At 48.6% G+C, this 17,283-nt stretch overlaps 1 protein-coding gene across 8 annotated transcripts in view; it reads right to left on the minus strand.

The window, feature by feature from the left end:
• Nucleotides 1–17,283, minus strand: part of LOC144163271 (uncharacterized) — a 94,474-nt gene that overhangs the window by 22,724 nt on the left and 54,467 nt on the right. The gene's annotated exons all lie outside the window — the stretch shown is intronic.

Consider the following 17,283-nt stretch of genomic DNA (forward strand, 5'->3'; position numbering starts at 1 on the left):
CGAGCTGTCATAGCGGAGGGGAAGGCGCTGAATGGGCGCTGGGAAATGAAACAGACGCGCCCGAAGGCCCGCAAGTTCGTCAACGTCGGGATTGGCCGTCACACGGCGCAGCGGCTGCGCGAGGCGTACACAATACGGAAGAATTTCGGAACACTCCCGACACTGGCCGCGTAACGTCACGACACGTCACGACCGTTCCAATGGTAAAAAAAACCGTTATGTCCTACACGCTATCAAACTACAGTACATAAATTATCGAAAGGACGTAACGACTGATTCGTGCGCTAAAAGTTACGGTTGCTGTAACTGGTTATGCACGCATTTCTATTGGCACCCAACGCAACTTATGTAGTTTATGGTTACTACAATTATTTCCGCTATATCAAACATGCGATCAAATTCGAATTCATAATCACAAAGAGCACGTAACGGCGCTCATTGGATAGAATTTTGTAACAGTTCAACCATTGGTTAGCTGAAGGCTCCGATTGGCTCTCATCGTTTGGTAATGAGCGAATTTCCGGTGGCACCCTGGGAAGGCTCATGACGCTACCAACACCAGAACCAATCAAACGCGTCAGCAAATCGAGCGCCTTTTTTTTTTTGCAAGAACGGACCAATTAGCGCTCACAGGCCGGCGCACAGGGCGGTGAGCGTTACGTGTCCGAATCGCTTGAACTATCAAACTGTCAAACAGCCGACACCACGGCCGACTTGCGGGAAATTTTTTGTCGAACTTACAGTAACAGAGTTCAGAACCAAACCGTGCTGCACGACACAGGAGTATCATTTAAGCCTCATTATGTGCACTCATCGCAACGCGATTGCAACGCATGTTTTATTATCAGCGTATCTTCTAATCTTAGCAAACTTCACAACAAAAAGCTTCCTTGGAGAAAAACAGCGTTACCATAGCCACGTACTGAATCGGTGTGGTTTCTTGTTTGCGGAAGCGCGCTAGTTCCACGTAAGCCGGCTTCAGCTCAACGTTCTCCAGGATGACCAATCACGGCGGTGAAAAGCCGGCAAATGGCGACGCTCGGCATACATTTGAGTGAAGTCGTAAGCCCTCGCCAGGTTTCCAGGTGACCATTACGGTGAAGCCAGGGCACCGGGACGTCCAATTTGCGATTTAAAGGCCAACTGCACTCAAATTTCACCTCGGCCAAATTTGTTTTTAATGCGTAGTAAGTACCCCCAAATAAGCTGAGACACAAGTGGTAGCCCCGTGAAACGCCTCGTTAATCAGTCAGAAGCGTTTAAAAAGGCTCCGCCGCAGACCACTCTGCACCTGCCGGCGGATCGCGTAAACAGCCATGACGCGCCTGTGACGTTCCAGCCGACGGTGGCTTTTTCCTCTGGCCAGCTACGCAGCGGGAGAACCGGTCGAGCTCTGCTGCCCCGTGCGCGCGTAGAGCTTGCGCGCAGACATTCTCCCGAACTGGTGACCGTCCGGCCGCTCGCTGGACGGCTGCAACGTCACTGCAATGGCCGCGCTGTCCTCAGTTTCGGTTTCAAAATCGCCGATTTTTGCTGGCCGCTTGCGGCGTCCACGTGCGTATTTCAGCTGTTGTATTTTGCATGTTGCTTTCTTTTTAAGCAGACTATACGGAAATAGGGTTTTCAAGAAGTCGAAATTTTGAGTGCAGTTGGCCTTTAAGGCGAAATTTACGTGCACGAAACAATTTATTTAGACAAGAGCACCTGAATGTTTCCCTCGTAAGCGCGGCTTGTTAAGTAACTTGCTAAATAACCCCTCTACCGTCCGCGTTTAGTCTTCGGCAAAGTTGAATGCGAGTTGGCGCTTATTTACCGCGGTGATACGAATACTGAAAGTCTGAAACCCAAAAAATTCGAATACCAAAACCGAATATCAAAACGGTTTTCTGCGGTCAATTGCAATGCGATTTGAGTGCGTTGAAGGATGGTTGGTTGGTTGGGAGATGCCATGAGAGTTGAGGGGAGAGCGACGATGGAAAATATTTCCCGGATACACCAATGGGTGACGCGAGGACATGCACCCACATGGAGTGCATCTACAGCTCTATCTGGAGCATAAAAACGAGGGTGTGTTTAAAGAAACAGGAGGGGAGAGGATGTATCTTCGTGATATTTTTGGAAGTGCCTCTACCAATTGGCAATTGAGGACCCCGCACTCCCATGTGCGCGTACCGCATAGCTGGAAAATAACTCCGGCCGGCTTCACACAAATCTGACCGGATCCCCCCCGTTAAAAAAAAAAAACGAAAGAAAAAAAACTTCCCCCTTAAGAATTACAGCTTCCGTAACACATTCTACAACCAGCCGGGTGTAAAAAAAAAAAACGAAAATTTTAAATCTGCGTGCTCCACATGCCGGCTATGGTAGTGTGTTCCCGTAAATAGGCCAGGCTGCGATAATGAGCTCGGCGGCGGGAGAGAGGCACGCAAGACATTACGTGCTCGGTGCCTGAAGCTAGCGGCACACCCAGACCGTGAATCAGCCGCGGCGCCGGGGAGGAGGAGGAATACGCCCAAATAGGAGCGGACGCGTGGGCAAGGAACTCCGGCGCCCTTGGCGACCGCGAAAGAGGGCTGTACGCTCAAGTTGAAGCAGTCTATCGCGAAGCGATACCCTTTTCCCACGAACGAATTGTATCGCGTTCTTCAACCACGCCAGTAGACGTAAGGTTGAAGCCTGTTGTGCGACAATGAACGCGTCATCCGTCAACACTTGTTAGTGGCGAGAGCGTTGGACGCCCAATCTTAATTTCCGTAAAAACTGGTAATCCATTTCAACTTATTTCCACGCTTCAGCAGATCGTTCCCATTTGGCAAACTGTGTCCGGCTCAAGGTAACGAATGTTTTAACCGTATCGCCAAAGCGGATGATTGTTTTGCAATGAGTCCTCGGAGTATAGAAACAGAAGTACAAACATACAAACGCTTACAAACAGGAGTACAAACAAAGGCACGTTAGAAACAAAACTTCATACGTTCGAGAACAGCTCTGGCACAAATAAAAATCGCTAAATACCTTCCCTTCCTCCCATGCAGTGCAATAATGATTATTATTTCCGATCGACGAAGAAAGATACTGCCCGGAAACAATTAGAACCAGCAGAAGCTTGACTCGCAGCCTCCGGTATTAACGCAAGCTGAAATATTTAGTCGCTCCCACCGGAACTTCCACGGACGTCCATGGTTACTACACGGTCATCTGCTCATTTTGCGATCGCGCGTAACATTGAATCTCCCGGGGAAGTTCAGCTGCTCTAAGCAACGAACCGCGCATGCGCGTGAAACAAATACGCGGGTACGTAATAAGTGTTAACATACACGAGAGAGGCATCCTGTAATTCACCCGAGCAGCCTGCGGAATGTGCGGCAAGGGCTCATGGGCAGAGTGGCTGAATCAGCGCGGTAGATAAGATTGATTGATTGTGGGGTTTAACGCGCCGACGCAACGCAGGCGATGAGGCGCGCCGTAGTGGAGGGCTCCGGATTAATTTTGACCACCTGGGGATCTTTAACGTGCGCCGAAATCTCGTACACACGGGCGTTTTTGCTTTTCGCCTCCATCAGAAAAGCGGCCGCCGCGGCCGGGAATCGAACCCGCGACCTCGTGCTCAGCAGCGCAACGCCTTAGCCACTGAGCCACCGCGGCGGGTGCGGTAGATAAGATAGAACAGAAGAACCCGAGATGGGCTCCGAAGACGAGACGGGCTGATATTCTACCCAAACGCACGGCGAGAAAGCTTATCTGCCAGCGCGGCGTAAAATAGACCTTCAACACTCCCCTCCCCATAACAATTTTCTTTGCTACAGAAGTTTAAGCCTTGCGAGCATGCAGTTACTGCTTCGCAACGCTTAAAGGCATTACACATGTTTTAAAAGAAGCGTGAAGACAGAAATATAACGTCGTCTGATTTGAAAGACATTTCAGTCACGAGATACTTTTTTTAACCGGAAGAAATAAGAAACGCAAGAAATATTGAACCTTCAAATTTCGCTCTTCACGACGTCAGCAGTGTCGCAATGATAGTGACAGTGACAGAATAGGGGGGGACACTTCGAACAGTTATCGGTGAGTTAACAGCGTGTTACCACTGAAGTGATACGATAAAACGGAATTATATACAGATGCTTCACAACAATCATACAGCCGTGTTTCTTGGAGAGAGAAAGAGAGGATGAGTTTAAGAAAGAAAGAGAAAGAAAGGAAGAGAAATAAGGAAAGAGCGGAAAGAAAGAAAAAGAGAAAGAAAAAGCGAGAGATAGAGGTAGAATGTAATGAATACTGAAGAGTTTATCTTCACAAATGGTGGGGCTGGCTACTTCAGGTTAGAGTGAAGGCGAAAAAATGAAAGAAAAGCAGGTAGTAACAATGAATTTCCGGGAGAAAAAATGACATCAGCAAGGAAAGTAGAAAACATTTACATCATTAGGAGAAAAAAAAAATCTCAGGGTCTCAAGGCTACAGTAAAGAGCCTCGACTAACCCCGAGTCAGATAAACATCAAACCACCACGGCGGAACGCACGCCGATCAACGAACGCCCGCGCAGCTCCCCTGCCGTGGTTTGAACAGTGGCGACACCGACCGGAGCGGGCGGAAACTATAATGGCAAACTGTTCGCATGGCGATGCAGTGAAACATCCCCCTCGCGAGGGGCACGATCAAATGCAGAGCATTTCCGGGGGCGCACGACGTTAGTTTGCGTTACGTTAATGTTGCACTTGTGGCAACTGCTGACGAGAGAGCGCTCGTCAGCAGTAATTTGAATAAGTCAAGGATATAAGGCGCGTTCGTAGCCTCCCCTTCTGTGTCGGCTTTGTGGCGCAGTGGGTAGAGCACCATGTACATTGCGTTCCGCCCGCAGGGTCGAGGGATCGAAACCAGGCGCCGGATAGTGTTTTTTTTAATATAGTGTATGGGGAGGGGTGCGGACTACGACTACGGACGCCTACGGACGTCAACGCGGGTGACATCGTGAGTTACTGAAATGCTCTGCATTTAAAATGTCAAAAGAGCCTTTGTCCCTAGCGCCGCGTCAGCGTGATTCTGTCTCGGTCCAAGAATTAAAGTTAGGTGGCTTTGGACAGCGATCGCCAATCATGCAAACAAAACAAGATTCGGTGGCGTCATAGAGAAATCGCCGGGAAATGGCTGGGGAGTCATCACTGCTCCACCCGTTTTCTCTAATTCCTGGACTTTCTCCAGTTCCTCGACTTTCTCCAATCTCGATTACTACAAAATAGGTGCCGCTATCGGTAAACAGCAGTTCCAATAAACCAAAATCGTAGTCATCTTCATCTCCCAACACGAGTGCGAGGGACAGCGTTTTCGCCTCGCTCAGCTTTTTATAAATTCACATCGCCATCTATAAACAAGTCGCATTTGTGAATTAGGCGCAGTCAACAAACACGGAATGGACATTGGTAGTGGGAAGTGTGAAATCGCGCCCAACTAGGCGAGTTTGATATTTTATCACGCACAGTAAAAAGTCCGCAGTTTTATCCGCAGTCACGTTGTCATAATAACCGACATTAGATTTAAACGTACCCCTACATGTTCCTAAGCTCGTGTATACATAGCCAATGGTATAGAGCCGGTCGCTTTTTTTTTTTTTTTTCAAAAAAGCGGACGACGAAGATTTCAGAGAGCGCCGAACCTTCGTGTTCTGTAACCACAAAACTGAATACAATATTTAGATGTCCGCCGTTTTTTTCGCTGTCATGGCCAGCAGGCGCTGCGATTGTTAAAGTTTTCTTCCGAACGCACTGCCTGACCGTAGGCGAAGTGCGACAACGATAAAACAATTCGCGGTAGAAACGTCGCCGCAGCCTTTCAAACTCGGCTAGCGCCAGCTCAAGGATTTTTCGCATTGTTCGCGGAGGTATTTGTGTACGTACAGGGGACGCGAAACATTCAACTGCGCGAACTGGAGACCTGCATTTCGCCTAGACTAGAATTCTTCTGAATTCTTTTCTAATGACCGATTCGGCAATACGAACCAGGCCGCCAAAATGAAGAAAAATGCAGAAACTACTATGTGGTAATTGTCAAATAAATGCGCAATCCGCTCTTTCATACATCGAGAACTGAAGTGTGCTCCATTGCTAAGCACAAGTGCATTGCAAGGAAAACATTTTACAGCGAAGCTGCATTTGCCCTGCCCTATCGAAACGTTCCGTGTGCACGGAAACACGGAGTTCAAAGTATGGCGTGCCGAGGCGCAACTAAAGATATTTCCAGAAATATTGAAATCGCATAATTTAGAAATATTAACGATTGGAACAGTTTTCACGTTTCAATCGTCAAGAGCGATATCGGTCTCGGTATGCTTTTGTATACTCCGTAAATTATATACGGAATTATTACGGAGAAGCATTTGGTGTTTCTGGCAGTGTTATAAAAGCAAAAAATGGCGTCAAATTTTAGGGGCACTACGTTATTCTGACGTGTTCTTCAGAGATACCCCTTGTTTTATAGTGGCCTTGTGTCGTGTAGGTAAGAACTCCGAATTAACAAAATTCCTTATATACGGAACGCTTCAAGGAAGGTGGTTTCCACATATAGCGAGCACGGAAAAATCGGCGTAGACAACCCTCACAAATCAAGATATAGTATACATATTAGCTGAGAAGTACGCTGAATGGCAAATTAGAAATAAGCGTTTTGTTTCGTGTCCTCCTTGGTCTGCCAGCCAGCTTCCCTGGTCATACTTCACGGAGCGGAAGGGCACATTTTTCCATGCTCCATATAGGCTGTTATAGGAAGGTCATAGGGGCGTTTACTAAATCTCGATAAAACCCGATGTATCCCTACAAAGCATAACGAACAGAGTCCTTTTAAAGTCTGCTTCACCGTTATACACAAACATTGCCGGTAAGGCGTGTTCCAGAGGCAATGGAAAATATGGTGGTACTGGGACCTGGTGTTGAATACAGTCGAGCCTCGTTATAACAAACACTGATATAGCGAATTATCGGTTACAGCGAACTAAATACGAACTTTGGTTGGTCACGCTTCATTATAATGCCACTCATTCCTTTCATAACGAAACCGAAACCGCCAGAACCGAGCTAGCTTAAATAAAATTTAGAAGGTAGTAGCTTGTAAAACTACAAAAGTAGAAAAGGCCCTTTCGTGCATGGACACTCCGAAAACCTTCATGGTGCAGTGCTTAAAAGCCGCCAGGCGAGTATCACACACTTCAAATAATTAGGAACTCAGGCCTGTTTTGTTGAACGAACTTCGTTCTGTTGTAATTTCCATGTGCCATGTCCCCATCCATGTCGTTTGAAATTCCACAAGGAAACCGGTAAGGATTACCCCTTACCTAAAAAAACATACCCCTTACATCTTAACACATCGGCCTCCTTTGAAGTCGGCTCCATACTAAACTTAGTACCTACTGCATTCACTACTTCAGGGCTTTTCATGGGAAAATATAAGCGGTCTTGTATGAAAATATGAGGGCCCTGGCGCCTTTTCATGGCGTTTTCGTACGCGGCAAAAAAAGTACGACACAGGCAGCTGGGCTTTCTCGTGCAGTCCACACAGAAATGGTTACACATTTTAAAAAGGTATGCCGACGAAATAATGGCTCCACGGTTACAGCTTTTCGTACCCTGAACACGTTTCGTTGTGAAGACCTTTTTTGCTGGCGAGTTGGTGAACAAAAAAAAATTACCGCTGGAAAGGCGAAGACGGGAAAGGGAACCTGTCACCTTTCACGCGGTCGACTTTTCGGATTTTTGACACCTAGCGGTCGACTCCCATTAAAGGGACCCTGCAACACTTTCAATAAACGCTTTCACTCTTTCGCGTCTGGAAGCACTGCGAAAGCTACAGTTATCACCAGCACGAAGCGGCACTGCGTGATTTGCTCGTCGCACAAGATACGCCTTCCATGTCTGCTTTGTTTTTGCAGGTTTTTTTTAAGTGTATACCGAAAAGCGTTCATTGCTGGAACTGAAGGAAAACCGGCCAACAGCCGCTACATGGCCTTAGTGACGTAATTCGGGCCGTCGAAGAACGTTAAGACCGGGAAAGAAAAATATTTTGAGCCAGTTTACAAGTTCTGATGGGCATAGAACAGCAATTTTTGGCTGAGGTACTTTGCGACCCCCTAATCTAAGTGCTGGGTGTGTTGGGTGAGTACGTTCTGGAAGCATTTAAGATTTCAAAAAGTTGAATAAGTGTTGCAGGGTCCCTTAAAACTAACTCGAGGCGACATCCGTTAATTCCTTTCAAGTGGGGTTTCGTTGGTTCGTGTTCGCTACACGAAACTGAATATCCATGTATACCTGCGGCGAAACTATATAGGGGAAGCACAGCCGGAAGCTAGTCTCAGAAAAATCGACCCCCCCCCCCCCCCCCCCCCCCCCCGGGAAAAAGAAACGGGACTACATAATTTAGAGATCGCAGAAATGTTCAAATAACCTCGGTGTTAAAATATGATCGGCCACCATACACCAGGATGCAAATATACATTTCAACTTCGTACTGAGAATATCGCGGCGTTGTGTTAGCTCGAACTGGCGCAGTGGACAGGACCATCCAAATGAGCATGCGCGGCGCAGTCCGGAGCATTCGAGGGCGTTATGTTAAAAAAATGAAAAGGTGCGCACTCCTGAACTCCGCAGGCTGGATGGAAAGCGCGGTCGAGAACGCTGGACAAATTTCTCGGCAGGAATCGAAGGCAACAGCGCCAAAACGACAAAGCTGCCTTAAAGAATTCGCGAGATAGAGCCAGAAAATGTAACACAAATGATAACGCTATCGCCCGCACGTTGCGAGGTATATACGGCGCCCACTTTCTTCTAATTGGTCAACAAGGAAAATGTCACTGAAACGTGACACAGGACGGAGACCCCAACCGCATGACGATCGAAATGGGCCGATGCAACCAACCAACAACAACAACAACAAAAAGAACACCCACGCCTGTCCTTATCTCGAAGGCGTAAGCTCCGGGAGCAGTTATTCAGACTTCTAGGCGAAGGACTTGTTCTCGATTGGAAACGTCTGCAGCAGCCCACGGTCAACACGAAAAACGAGAAAAAAGATGCAGAAGTAAACCAGACATCGCGCTGCGCGAAAAAAGCGAGAAGCAAGCCAGACATTGCGCTGGCGGTTTTCAGTCCCAGCAAAAGCGACGCGATCGGGTTCAAGATTATACGACTGCTCGGTGGGCAGCGAGCAGCGAAAACCTTTTCACCAAGGCCGTCGACAATCAATAATTGCCGCCCGCTGATTGATTACGCAACGGGGAGTTTTGGCAAGCTGCGCCTGTGTCGCGGGGACGAAAGACCGCTTCGATGAAAATGTCCCGTACAGAAGGCGATATCGTCGTCGTGTTCAGATTTGAGCGACGACAAAAACGCCGCGACAGCAATTGCGGACAAATTATTATGTAGACACGGGCGCAGGATACGACGCATTATCGGCGGGCCGATAAGAAAGAACGGCATGTTCTCGAGAGGCTGAGACTTAGCTGTGTCAGATTTCGCCATCGCGTTAATTAAAACACGTATATACGCATCAGTGTATGGATGTTAGGCCGGCGAGTACGTTGCGTAAGAGGGGCTGAATAAGGAATGCAGGAAATGGAATAGATGGAATGCTTCTGAAATAACGGTGCAAGTAGCCCAGACCATTTACCGTTGATGCTTGATTGTAGGGCTTAACCCGCCCACACAACGCAGGCGATGAGGAGCGCCGTATACGTGGAGGGCTCCGGATGAATTTTGACCACCTGGAGATCTTACGTGCTCCGAAATCTCGTAAACACGGGCGTTCTTGCTTTTCGTCTACATCAGAAAAGCGGCCGCCGCGGCCGGGAATCGAGCCCGCGACCTCACGCTCAGCAGGTCGCAGGCCTTAGCCACTCAGCTACCGCGGTGGGTAGACCGTTTACAGCCACTCAGCCACCGCGGTGGGTAGACCGTTTACCGTTAAACTCTAATTGCCTTGCCAATTTGTGAAGAGATCACACCTTTTAAATACATCGCTTCATCTACCATGGTTCCCGTCACTTCTGTCCCGGCGCTACGTAGTAATATGCCTTTGGAATAGAGGGAATCGCAATGGGGTACAGTTGCATAGTGGTTAAGGATGTGCGCAAAATGAAAAGACGTTAGCAAACATTTGAAGCGCGAGTTGAAGACCTTCGGCTGAATGCTACACATGCGCCGGTAGTTAAAACTACAACGCCAAAATGTGCCCAAGCATCATAGAAGCTATCAGGCGGCTACAGAGTTAGGTCACATAACGGTTTCCAAATTTAAAAAATTGGCCGCGTATCTGCTCCTTCCTTCGCAAATGCCGACAAAAGGCGATAGTCTTTGTAGGCATTTGCCTAGTAAATGCCTCCCTTCGCATCCCGCTCACCTCTCGTGTTATCCCCTTGTCCACGTGCGTCCCAAGCAGAACATGGAACCAACCTGGTGAAGCTTTCGTCGCAACTGTTGCCGCTTGAATTCTTAAAATGCCACCAGAAGCTATAGTGGCGCGGGCAACAGCAGGCGACAGTGTGAATTTTTTTTTTCTGAAGTAAATGTATTTCATTTCGCAAAAATCAAGCATCTATGATTTTTTTATAAAGGAACACTGTAAATATCCCTTGTGTATTAATGTTCTGTCTTATATTTGCGTAATGACTTGTTCTTGTTCAACCGGACTTAGACGTTCAGATTTTGCTGTGAGTATACAAGACTATTGCGCAGTACTTGTATCGCCTTGGCCGGGTGGCTGAATCGAGTCACAGACAGACAGACAGACCAAAATTTCTGCATTGAAGTAGCCCAAGAGAGACTATCGTCTTTAAAAAGAAGACGCTCACGTCCACCGCGTGACGTGGCTGCTCTATTAGGAAGACGATGCGATGGGTATACGCGTCTTTCGGGGGACACGCGTAATAACAGCACACACCCGGAAAAGCTGGAAGCGTGTCACGGCTCTCTGAAACAGCTGTGATTGAGAAGAGTGGTGCACACTTTCCTCGCTGATATTTTCGCGTGACGGGACTCGAAATGCAGGGGCCCAGCCCCCCGCCGAGAGAGAGAGAGAGAGAGAGAGAGAGAGAGAGAGAGAGAGAGAGAGAGAGAGAGAGAGAGAGAGAGAGAGAGAGAGAGAGAGAATAATGGAGAAAAAGAAAAGGAGAAAAAGAGAACAAAGAAGAACGAGAAAAAGAGAGAACAGATAATAGCGAAAAAGAGAATAAGAGAAAGAAAGAAGAGAAAGGGAAAAGTGAAAAAGAAGAGAAAGGGAAAAGTGAGAAAGAGAAATATAAGAAGAAGAAAAGAAATGAGAGAGAGAGAGAGAGAGAGAGAGAGAGAGAGAGAGAGAGAGAGAGAGAGAGAGAGAGAGAGAGAGAGAGAGAGAGAGAGAGAGAGAGAGAGAGAGAGATGGGGAGAAAAAAAACCAGGAATCTGAAATCTCTCGACCTCAAAAGCCGGCGGCCGCGTACATATATGCATAAGCGCAGCTGCGCGCCTCCGAAGCCGGGCCAAGGTCTTCACGCGAGCAACATCTGCGCGGCGTGGCGTCAACGCACCGCTGCAAACCAAGCCCTTCCTGCTGAAGCTCTGCCGTTCCGGCCACTTTTCTCCCTTTTCGTGCGCCGCCTTGCAGTTTTTCCAGGTGCCCGTTTCCACCGCGCGACGACCTTGATAGGGGCGGAACGCATTAGATCCGGCCTGATGAGGCCAAGTCCGATCACAAAGGCCCCGACGAAGGACTGCGGAAAGGAACGCCCTAATCGAAACGCGCGCTTAACCGGCGAGTTTGGAGCCAGACAACGCTGTTAAACGCTTTCCCGGAGATATCTGCTAACACAATGGCGTAACGCTGGAGGGCCTGTTCTGCTAAGCGAGCATGTATGCCAAGGACAAGAAGGATTCACGAGCTCGGTAGGGAATCGAAGATCTGACTATACTGCCGCTGTTACAGCTTCGCCCAAACTCGTAAAGCCGTGGATGGCGTTTGCACTAACAGGGCTCAGTGTAGAAAAGAAGAGGTGCAGGAGGAAAGATACTGACTTATATATTGAGAGATATTAAACTTAGGCACTAGTTCGTATTTGAAACCTAGGAACACTCGCACCGTCAGAGGTAGCCACGCGGGCCAGTTAGTGGCGATTAATGCCAGGGTACAGTTTTAAATATCCATTTCTACCGAGAACATTAGAAGACTGGAATGCACTTCCACAGGCTGCAATTGCCGCAGTCACAGTTAATCAGTTTGAGTCGTCTTTGCTTCGTCATTTCTAAGTGGTTGATAGCTGCTGTCACGTTTTTGTTCGTGTGTTCTTGCATTTCCTTGTGCTCCTGTCTTACGAACGCGCTGTACGCACATTTCTTGTAGTTCCTGCAGTGCATTCCATTGCAGAACACTTGCTGCGCCGCTTGTATGCGGGGATGTTGCTTGGCCAATGACACCTTGTTGAGCACGAGTTGCTTGTCTTAAGTGCCGGTATAGCTTGGCCGCTGCGTACGAACGGTACCTGTGCCCAAATTCGGTCTTGGTTTTGTGTATGACAATGCGTCTCTGTTTCGGGCTGAGAAGCTTTGTTAGCATTATTTCTTTTGTTGTCTCGAGTAAATCCACCCTCTAACGGCCGCACTTGGGGCTAACAGTATCATTAAATAATAATTACAACATATAACCAGGGCGCCTGATGCCACATAGCCACAAGCCGTAGTCGCGGCGTACCAACGCCGCGGAGCTGCCACCGAAGCATGCCGTCTCACCACACCTTTGCCGGCATCTTCGAAACCGGTTTCCGATACGTGAATCCGGTTACCAGGACTAGGTATACCACCCCCCAGTGTACCGATAGTACAGCTTCGGTGTACCATTCGGTGTACCAGGGCCACGGACAAGAATACATAGGAGGCGAAATGGCCCATCGTGATAAGCGCGGGCGAGCGACCGGATAATGTCACAACGAAAACCAAGGCGGACTGCAAAGCTTCGTAGCTGCTACGGCGAAGGAGAGGGTAGCCGCCGCAGTTATTCCGCGGATGAGCAGTGAAATGCCGATTGCGGCGGCCGCGCAGTTTCTTCACCGTAGCTTAACGAATGACGAGCGCTTGTGACATTATCTGGCCACGCTAGGGAGCCTAGTTTCGCCTCGTACCTTATTCTTGCTCCGTGACCAGGGCATAGCATCTCCAAGGTAATAAGTGATGTCGTATGGTTACACGGACTCCGTGGCTCCGGGTGTGTCCGGGACTCCCTAGTATCGAGAGTACGTATACTTCACAGAGACACCGAATTACAGTGAACTATAACCGAATGAAGTTTTTTGGTGTGTTTTAATGGCGCAAGGGCGTCTGGTGCCAAAGAGGGGCATGTCTATTCTGCATGGTCTGTCAGTGTCTGCGTTAAAGGAAAAAAAAAAAGAAACAGTAATGGATATGTGGGGATAAGTACATTAAGAAACTCAATATGTAGGTGTAAAGGGCCCTGGATATAAAACAGGTGGTCACAATGCGAGCTCAAAATTAGCAATGATAAAGCGTAAAGGAGACACCGAATGAAGGCCAACACTCCTGGAGCCACGGCGCGAGAACCAAGCATCGCACTTTTTTTTTCCCCCTTTGCAGACTTGAATTTACACGGCAATTAGTGACATGACCATTCAACAGCTATATTTTTTCTAAACCTGAAAGTCTCGAAGATGAACTCCCCTCGTACGAACATTGAGCAGCTATTTTGAAACCTGAAAGTCTCGGAGATGAACTCCGGTCGCGCGCCGTTGCTACCCAATAAAACGATTCACATCTCGAAAGCATGCACGTCGATACTCGACGCAGCGGATCGGAAGACCATTGCTTTGTAGGTATCGCTAACAATCCCGGTGCGTAGCCGAAACTCGAGCACCGTCGCACACACCGAATGCCCTTCACGAGGCTCCGCAAACGCAACACAACAAGCATCGACTGAAGCCCCAGACACTTCATTCACAGCCGAGACAGCTGTGCCAACCCCACCGCTGTTTGTAAACAATGGACATACAGCTCTGTTGGGATCAATTGTCTGCCAGCCGGCGCGGAATACGGCCCTGCGGACGCACAAGCCCTCTGGAGCGCCTAGGCCCTACGTGGCTCCCTTAGTCGTTCCCATGCATACGAATACTCAGAGTGAGCACACAAAAACGAACCGGTACCAGCCACGTTGCCGAAATACCCAATTACCTCTGCCTACACACCGGAAAAAAATTCCCCGCATTTCCTCGAGGGGAAGAATGTGAAAGTGCGAATGCACGAGTTGAATTTGCGCGGTTCGGTAATGTTCGCGAAAGAGAGATCACACACACACACACACACACACACACACACACACACACACACACACACACACACACACACACACACACACACACTACAAAGAAAGAAAGATGCATTTATTCACAGACACCTATTTGTGTTGTCGTTGTACTTGATTGCTAGAGCGGATCTCAGCTTTGAAATTTCGTGTCAGTACTCCTTTAAGCGGGTGCATTAGCCCTTCTCACGCCCGATTCCTTGCCAATCCCCCACGTGGGTATGTGCCATGTCAGCGGCCAGGCAGCGCGCGCCCATCTCCCCCCGTTGCTAGGGAAGACGAGGAGATTCCTGGCCAATCCCCCACGTGGGTATGTGATGCCGACATCGCCGGTGGACGCAGGTTCAGGGTCGCTTAAGAAGTGCATTGCACTTAAAAAATGCACTCCGCCTACGACGACGATGGCTGAACACGAAGCTTTATCGTGGTGGATTCTTCCATTGGCCAATCCCACTCTGGGATTGGCTACTCTGGGGATACGCACTTTTCTAGAATACCCACAGCAACTATCGGGTGTGCACAGCGTAGGCAAACATTTTGGTTTCGGGTGTACGGCGCGAACCGCTGGGGATAAGCACTTTACTAGAACACCCACAGCAACTATCGGGTGTGCACAGCGTAGGCAAACATTTTGGTTTCGGGTGTACGGCGCGAACCGGTACCTGCTGATTGGCGTTCGCTTCGATTATTTTATTGTGGGGTTTAACGCGCCGACGCAACGCAGGAGATGAGACGCGCCGTAGTGGAGGGCTCCGCATTAATTTTGACCCCCTGGGGATCTTTAACGTGCGCCGAAATCTCGCACACACGGGCGTTTTTGCTTTTCGCCTCCATGAGAAAAGTGGCCGTCGCGGCCGGGAATCGAACTAGCGTCCTGGCGTTCGCCTCGACCATGTCTAAATGAAGCAATCGGATAGTCGCCGGCTTCATAACGCTAGGGACTCGGGTTCGATTGCGGCCACGGGAAAAGTTTTTTTTTTCTTTCACTTCACCCACGATCATTCATCATCATCGTCAGAGAAAGCTGGCTTTCCTGCAGGGCGTATTGGCGTACAACGACATCAATACTACAGCTTCTCTAAAACGACGACAAAAAGTCCAGGTGGTCTGCGCTGGACCGTCACCTGACCACACTCAGCCTATTCCTACAGGACCAAAGTCTTTCTCTCTCTCTTTCTACAGTGGAAAATTGAGGCGGCTGCCTTATGCGACCCTTCCAGTACCCCCCCCCCCCCCCCCCCCCCCGCACACACACACACACCGCCCGGACTTTGGCCGAATCCTGCAGGAAATATAACTTCAGTCGGTCTACGTAGCTACAAATTCACGCGGGACGCTGAAAAATTGGTAGAACAAATCGAGGTATGATTCAATCGAACTCGAATTCGAGAGAGCAAACGGGAATTCGGAAGGTGAACGAAGATCCAAACGGGAATTCGGAAGGTGAACGAAGATCTCCCTGAATAGTTCGATATTTTCAGCTTTTAATGAACATAGAGAGTGACAGGTCGAGCGCAAGTTACGACGCAACCGTGGCGGAGTGCTGTTGAAACCCGTATTTTCCATTAAATGCTTAACCATCGCCCCTAGACATGCTTTCTTAGCAATGCACTTGTGTTTACCCAACAAGCCCACTTTAAGCAGGCTCGCCGTACAGCTTCCTGTAAAGATGAATGGAGTCTTATGGAGGTATTTATAAGGAGGCCCCTGGGCAATTAGGCCTTTATATCAGAGCCCTTATGAGTTAACCCATGAAAAATGTTTTGCCACGGAACATGAGTGTGCAGTAGCGAGGCAGACTTTAAAGAGGCTCGTTGTGTGGCTGAAGTATGTATCTGACAACTCCCACGATGAAAAACACTGCGGTCTGCGATCCATTTAACGAGACTCCCATCAACCTCTCAGCACTGGGTTTATCCGAAGGGGCCAAGGAGCTAGGTAATTTGAATTGGTACAGGATTAAAGTAAGAAAAAATGTGCACAACTAATAATGCTTAAGTCTCGAGCTTCGAAGGTTCCCGAGAGACACCAGCCATGGTATAAACAAATCAGCAGAGCTAAGTCCTTGCGGTCATTTCATTGAAGAAACCCAAAATTAATCCCCAAAACACTTGTTGCAAAGTGTGGAATAGTCAGTGCAAAACATTGGAGAAGGATTGAGTCAGAACTGGCGCGCACACACTATCACACAAATGGGCAGGGCTCAAGTTACTCCCACCCACGAGCACCAAAGGCAGTTGTCTGCTTACGTCACGGCACCTGCAAATATCGGTGCGTGAGCCTAAGGCCCTTGTTATCAACCCGACGCCGCAGCGAAGAACAAACGTTTCGCGGTGACCTGACCACGTATCTTTCCCAATAATAAGAATGCTTTGTGGAACTCGCTGTCTCTGGCTGCCGACTGAACGATAAGCATACGCCTTTCTCCATGCGGTACGCACACGTGCCTTCGGCAATCATTTCCAGACATCGTGACTGGCCACCACAGCAGAGAACCGCGCTATCAGGGGGTGGGTGGCTCAAGAGTGCGGCAGCATATATCGAGCGAACACTCCCGTGTTGACTGTCATAACCCTTTCGACCGCACTACGTCTCCATGCCGCATCCTATGAATGCTTCAACAAATGCAGGGGTTTCTCGTGATAAAGGATTTTTTGAACCTATAAACGCCATGTAACCGGATTTATTGCCGTATTTTCGCGCGTATAACCCGCGCCTGCATATAATCCGACCCCCACTTCTAGTACACCGGAAGAGAAAAAAAACCTCGCGTACTGCCCACACATGTTATACAGGTATACGAGGCTGCACCAAAGCTACTGCTCAAGCAACACATCACATACTATGTAGACAGAAAAAGCGTATATTTAGCAAGTAGAATACACTGACTGCAAGGCGAAAGTCACAATTCACTAATAAAATTCAGTTGTTAAGAGTGCGCTCGTCCTTGCTTTTTCTTCCTTCTC

Source organism: Haemaphysalis longicornis, unplaced genomic scaffold, assembly GCF_048455015.1.
Source record: "Haemaphysalis longicornis isolate Haplotype H1 unplaced genomic scaffold, Haemaphysalis longicornis Haplotype H1 scaffold_12, whole genome shotgun sequence".
NCBI classification, from domain to species: Eukaryota; Metazoa; Arthropoda; class Arachnida; order Ixodida; family Ixodidae; genus Haemaphysalis; species Haemaphysalis longicornis.